A 7,389-nucleotide genomic window follows, 5' to 3' on the forward strand; every position below is an offset into this window, starting at 1 on the left:
TCTGTGTTTTGCCAAAAACCTTCCACTTCTCAATAATAGACTTCACCGTGCTTCTGATCTAGGCATTGATAAATCCTTTGAATGTTTTTTTTCTTTAAATCAATCTCCTGACTTGTGCCTGTCCAAAACTTTATCCCAGAGATCTTTTGACAGTGCCTTGCCACCCACCGTTTATTGTTTGCTTCAGTTGCACTACCAAGGACTGAAATGCTCCAGGAAAGCTCTTTTCATGCTGAGCTCATCAAAAAGACAACATCTGATCAATGCTGCTGCTTTGCGTGCCTTTGAGAAGGTGATTAGCTCCCTCTGATTGAGTTTACAAGTCATTTTTAGGAGGGGGTGATCCTTTTTCCAACTCAGAGAATCTGTTTTTATATACATATAAAAAAAAAATGACATATTAGTGTTATATATTTCACTTGGATATTATAAGTTGCACTTAGTAAATACAGCTGGATAAAATAAAAACTGTGTCCATCTTCATTTCAGGTTGCAACGCAACAAAATGTGAATATTAAATAAATGAAAAATAAATGCTGTAGGGGCCAAAAATGAAACGGGTTACAGAAAATAGTATTTTTTTAGTTTTTGCAATGTAGTAGACATGTGTTAAAAGTATTAAGAAATTTACTTGATGCTTATGTGTACAGTTTCTTTTATACAATTGATTTTGTATTTTTACTTTTGACATTTTTTTTGCCAGGTGTACATTTTCTTCTATTATTTTGATCATTTTACTCACAAACCAAACCAAACTCAAGAAGTTACATCACATTCTTCAGACTATAAATTATATTCTATATAATTTTTAATTTAAATTAATTTTCCTGATTCAGTCAGTGCTTTATGTGACAATGCTTATGTTTGGAATAATTTCCAACGAATGTCTTTTCAGTATCAGTCTACCAATAAAGTGTAAAATATGAACTATTTGAGTTTCATTCGTTGTCTTTTAGATCCAAATTTTTTGTGTCTAGGGTTTTGACATCTAGTATTGTTGATCTTATGATTTATGTATGTTGCCTCATGTGCAGATAGAGAGATGGGAGGCAAAAAATAATGAAGTATGCAACAGTAAACAATTAGTTAAAACATTATAGTTACAAGTTAAAGCAATTCATGCTACATTCATAACTGATTTCACTTTGTTGACCAATCATCAATGGTTCTCATGTCATGTGCATAAATAATGACTGTCCTTTTAAAAATATTTGCCATTATTACTGGAATTCACAGAATTATTACACTTTACTCATCTCAAATTTTAGGCTATTTGAACATGTAGGTTTTTAAATTAAAGCTTTTCCTCCCCATTCTTCAACAAAAACTATATATTTAAATAACTCTGCATTTTAATTACAACAGTCATTTAAATAAAATTAGTTGTTATTAAACTTAGTATGAAAAATTAGCATAACTCGAGCTGCAAACTGGGTCATTGTGAAAAATAACAGAAAAATATAACATATTTTTCAAAGACTAAAAAGTATTTACCAACATAATTGTTCTCCATTATCACCTGCACATAAATGTTTGCAACTAATGTACATTCAGTGATAAGTTTTTATGAACTGGTGTAGCAGGTCTACTTTAATATTTTAAAGATAACATCTTTTATCATTACACCTTATCTTACAATAAAATTTGATTTAGATTTCAATAGATTAGATTTCAAATATGAAATTTAATTGTAAGCTTGGCAAACAGTTTTGGAGAATTTATGTTTCCCCACTCAAAGAGACAGGACAAAAAGGCGTTTTAAAGATGGCCGCCAAGTGACATGACTTGCCTTATTAAAGGGACTTTGATCAAATGCACCTGATCAAGTGATGACTTCCTGATCTTCTCATCTGTTGAAAAGCTATTTTTTAATTTTAGATTTGTATAGTTACAGGAACCACTGTGTATGTTGTAGCCTAATGTTTACATTTTATGAAAAATTTACTTTTTAAAACATTTGCTTAAAGTGCATTCTGAGCTCTTTACACCAGTGCATTACTCTCTGACCCACCCCACTGCAGATGCGGAATAACAGTCCAACGAGATGAAGTTACCACGACACAAGTTTTTTCTCACAGTTTAATGGCTTTTTTCATGACACATAACTTTATACATTTCTGGCAAATTGCACCTACACTCATGCCCTCTTTCAAAGAGTTTCATTATTTGAATAAATATAAATTGTGATCGTTTTTGTTCCAGTTGATGGATTACAAAAGGGGTATCCAATCCTGCTCCTGAATTGCAAATGTCCTGCAAAGTTTAAAGTGTTACTCCACTCCACCAATTGAAAAATGTAAGATATTTTAAGATAATTTGGATGAAAACCTGGAGGCTTGAGACTGTCCCATAGACTGCCAAGTGAATAACAGTGTCAAGGTCCATTAATGGCATGAAAAGTCGTCTCCAGAATTGTCCGTCTGCTATCAGACATGCCATGTGGGTTATATTAAGCCACAGAAACACTTTTTGTAGGTGAAGAAAACATAAATAACAGCTTTATTCAATAATTATTTTGTCAATGGTCTCCTTTTTGTCACTCCATATCACCGTGTTGCTTATGCTCTTCTGTGTCTTCCCCGCCACAAGAATGCACTGTATTATTTCACTGATTATTTAAGTGATTAATGACAAAATTTTCATTTTGGGGTGGAGTAACCCTTTAACTTCAACCCCAATGAAACACCTGAACCAGCTAAACGAGGTCTTCCTAGACATACTATGACAGGGGTTACCAAACTTGGCCCTGGAGGGCTGGTGTACTGCAGAGTTTATGCCATGTCATAATTACTGTGATTTCAAGATGACAACACATGACGTTCTACTTGGAGCTGTTCATACACTTGGACTTGGACTTGAACTATCACTCTATCAATTCCTAAACATAGTGCCTAATGAACCTGAGGTGGTTATGTGGTACAAGTTGTACCTCTCAGAAAACTCTTAGTTCACAAGTTGTAAATACGAAATCTACGAAGATGTGCAAGCCTTTTACAAGTTGGTATCTCATAAAGTGGGTAATTACAAATATGGCTTGAATGCACCTTTAGCTCCAACCATAATCAAACACACCTGAACCAGTTAATCAAGGTCTTACTACCCACGTGTAACATTCAGAATTGCTGAATTTTTTTTTTATTGTATTGCATCTTAAGAGAAGATCAAGGAGGTGCCTTCGCTGCACATTGTGTTTGCTAGTTGACTCCCAATCATCTTTTACATTAAATTAGGGCCGGGACTCGATTAAAAAAAATTAATCTAATTAATTAGAGGCTTTGTAATTAATTAATCGAAATTAATCGCATTTTAATCGCATATAAATATTTGACCTGAAAACAGTGAGAAGTAAATTTTTTTGACTGAATACATAAGCTTAAGCAACAAAATATTGTTTATTTTTGTTCAACCAAGTCTAGCAGACCAGTGCAATTTTTGCCATGAAGTGTAGCAATAGCATATTTAGAAACAATTTAGAAATAGTACATTTCAGAAATTCAGGAAGCTTATAGGTGCTGGAACCTTCTGTAAAGAGTTTTTTTAAGTAAAACACAATACTGTCAATTACATTCAGAACATTGGAAACACTGACTATTAGAAAACCTCTCTCTGTTGCTGTAGAGGCCATAACATACTAAGTCCAACTCTCAATAACCTTGGCCAAAACAATAAAGAGTTCAACATAAACTGTTGCACCAACAAAATAATATATAGTTCAACATAAAGTGTAAAGTCCACGCTAGCTGCTATATGTTTTGCGTTGAGGTGATACTTGAGGCTCGATGTGCTGCAGGCTGCAGTGATATGCGGAGCGAACGCTAGTTGGTGCTTCAGTATAATCGGTCCGCCGAAACAAATCCAGTGAGAAACGTTCCGCGGTGCAAAAATAAGTTATTAAAAATGCGGGAATTTCTTTTTTCTGTAATTAATTAATCTTAGTTAACGCGTTATTTTTTGTGTAATTAATTAATCTCAATTAACGCGTTAAAGTCCCGGCCCTACATTAAATATAATGCAAACTTGTATAAGTAATGTAATATGTATGTGTTATTTATGTATTGGAAACATTTGCATGGACTGATAAAGGTAGCCATAAAGTATTTTTGTTGAAGTACAATGTCATTTTGACCATAACAATGTACCAAATCTAACTGGTATAAATATTACAGTAGCATAGAAAAATGTTATACATACATTTATAGGTCAAACCTGTGAGGCCAAACTTCCCAGTACGAAGCATCATGGGGACCCAAAGTGTCCATCGGTTGACCCTTCGAAATCATTCATTTTGATGGGCCCTCTGAAGTGGCCAGTACTGAGCACTTCGGTGTGGAACGACCCTTCAATATGGCGGCCATTATTGTTTTTACTCCTAAGTGCCCTTCGGAGGGAGATATATCTTATTTGGAACGCACCGTAGGTATAACTTACTTGAAACTTCCAGACACGCAGGTGTGTTGTTGAAGCTAAACTCTGCATGACATGAAATGTTTGGATTTCAACCTATAAGACTAATTTGCGGAGTTTCATCTTGACAGATAAGTTAAACTTCAAGTTTTAAAACTTAAAAAAGTAGACCACTTTTACCTGTTGAGACATGCCTTCACTTCTTTAGAACATAAGAGATGTGTTCGAGTTGGGAGAGGCGTGAAACGCGAATGATGCGTTTAGAAAGGTTGCTTGAAAACATGCTTTATTTTTGTAGTTCCGCTAGGTGGCACTAGTAGCATAGAAACCCCCTACGACTAGACTGTTTTTAATTCATTTACCATGGCACAAAAAAAAAACAAAAAAACAGTTATGCTACATAATTCTTAATGTTTTGTAAGGTGCTGCATAAGTTTTACAGCACAAAAAAATGTTAGTAGGGAAAATGTCACAAAAGGTTCTAATCGTTTAAATTGTCTATTTTAGATATTCCAGATTAGCCTCAAAAGCTAAAGTGATATTTGCTGGCAGATGTGGTTTCTTTGCAGGTTATAAAAATTATTGGGGTTAGCAATAAATAGGCCTACACATCGCTGACAAGGAAGGACCCGTTGTGTGACTGAGTTCTCACCAGCAGGGGGCAGAGCGGAAAGAGAAACTCTGAGGGACTGTTCCTGTGTTAGCTGCTTTGGCTCACGTTTTCTTCCTCAGGCAAATCCTTTTAAAAAAAGAACAAATTCCTAAATGAAATAAAAGAAAAAAAATCAGTTTAAGTCACCTATGCGGATTAGGCCTAATAACTATGTCTATTTTAATAATATACTTAGGCCTGTTCAGTTTTCTGAGTCGTCTATATTTTAGCAGGATCAGGAATAGATTACAGAACGCATATCCTCTGTTTTTATGTATTTGTTTGTCCTACTGGCCCCACGTTTTTGCTCAGGTAATTATTTGAGACAATAACCACAGGGTGGCAATGCAACTCCACAGCTAATAAATTGAAGAAACTACAAGGTACAGATAAAACACAGTTGGTGTTGATTATTCATATTCAGTAGAAATACACCTTTTGTTTAGCTCAGTATCAAAACAAAACATAAAAAGATAAATCATAACCATCATGACACTGATTTATGAGATTACATTTTCAGAACATTTGTTTTGTATTATACGCTTATACTTCAGATGTGTGAATATTTTATAAAGTGTTACAGTAATATTTTGTATATTAATAAGAATCCATATGTATTTTAATATAGAGGACAATTTGTAACACAAAGCACAGATGATTGGGTCATTGGTTTGGAAGATTTTCCCAGAGCCTGGGAACCTGCTATCACTTGATCCCACAACTGTACACTATCATTGCAATTTGTGAGATGGGCCAAACCACATCAATTTTGTCTTACTTTTTCCCCCCTCTCCATCAGTTTTCCATTGCAGCATTTATATGGATGAATGGCCTTAGAAAGATCAACACTGACATTGATTACACACCATGCTGTCTGGGGGAGAGGGGTAAGTGCAAACTCTTGAGTGTCTAGAAATCTTCAAAAAACAGGAAAAAAGGCTGGAGCATCGTAGGGCTCTCTGTCATACTCTGGCACTGACTGCTCCCCAGACATCATTTTGTGAAATGCATTGCTATTAAAATAAAAGCTAAACCTCCTTCCATTGTCCTCATTTGTAAGTTTGTTTGGATAAAAGCGTCTGCTAAATTCGTTCTTAAATGAAACTGTGTCAATGAACCAATCAGTTAAGTGACCTGATTGTTTGACTTAGTTGTTTAGTTTCTGAATGAATCTGTTTTATTAACAAATCGTTTGAGCATTTTTATATTTAAAAAATCAATGCAAAAACTGCGCGGTGGAGTGCTAAAATACATTTTGCGTCAGCGTCCCCTTATACTGTTATTTCAGACCCCTAGGAGTGCTGTTCGTTCAATCAAATTTGAGGATTAGAACTAACTGTAATGTAAAATGTAATGCAAAATGTAGTTTAGTTGCATTATATGTCTGGTTGGATTAAGACTGAACTGAATCCAAAAACTGCTAGTAACCATATCAGGCTTTCTCACTTATGAACCAATTCTGAAACATCTCTACAACGAACAGTCTGTACAACAGAAAGGAGCATTTTTCACAGATGTTGTTGTTGTTGTTGTTGATTCTGAGGCTTGGACCGATGAGATGCAAATGGGTGCAGCCACATTAGCGGTGGTGCATTGGTTTTGTTTATAGGGGACAGCAGAAGGATTATCCCCTCCAGTCCATTTCATTTGATCCATATAGCCCAAAAGGCCTTAGCTTCAGCTGTGCCACAGCTTGGGAGCCACGGCTGAGTTTGTTATTGTCCCAACTCATACTGAATGCAGAGCTACAAATCCTGACAGTATAATATGCACAGTCAGAGCTCTTGCTTTCTCTCTCGACAATGACACAGATAGAGATGCAAAGCTTCTTTAGTGTTTTGTTTACTTATTTAACCTTCATATGCAAATATTGCACATACACGTTTAGCAAAGCTTCAATTGATCTATCATTTCCATAGGATGTCTCAGTGGTCCCATTGATTACAGGGCTGTCACGATGAAGTCACATATCTATAAATTTGTGTCATCATCTAAAAGTGGACCCCCTCCCCTCCCTCTCTCTCCTCCCACGAGCAGGAGCTGAGCAGAGCGATTTACAGGCTGTCGGGTTGGCTTTGTTCCCATGTAAGTCAAGTCTCGGTGGAGAGGAGACGCATCAGTGCTCCAAATGGCCCCAGCCGTCTCATTGCATTATCTTCAAATGGCACGTCTGATGGAGAAGTTCGAAAACAGCTCTACTGGCTCCTTTCATTTAGATATGCCTCCCTTATTTAACATGTAATACAACTAGGTAACCCTGTATATCTTTGTGGTAACCAGAAGACCTTGGTCTTGGGGATTTGTGGTTATTCGTGGTTTTGTGCTATATGATG

Source organism: Carassius auratus, chromosome 45 (genome assembly GCF_003368295.1).
Source record: "Carassius auratus strain Wakin chromosome 45, ASM336829v1, whole genome shotgun sequence".
NCBI lineage: Eukaryota > Metazoa > Chordata > Actinopteri > Cypriniformes > Cyprinidae > Carassius > Carassius auratus.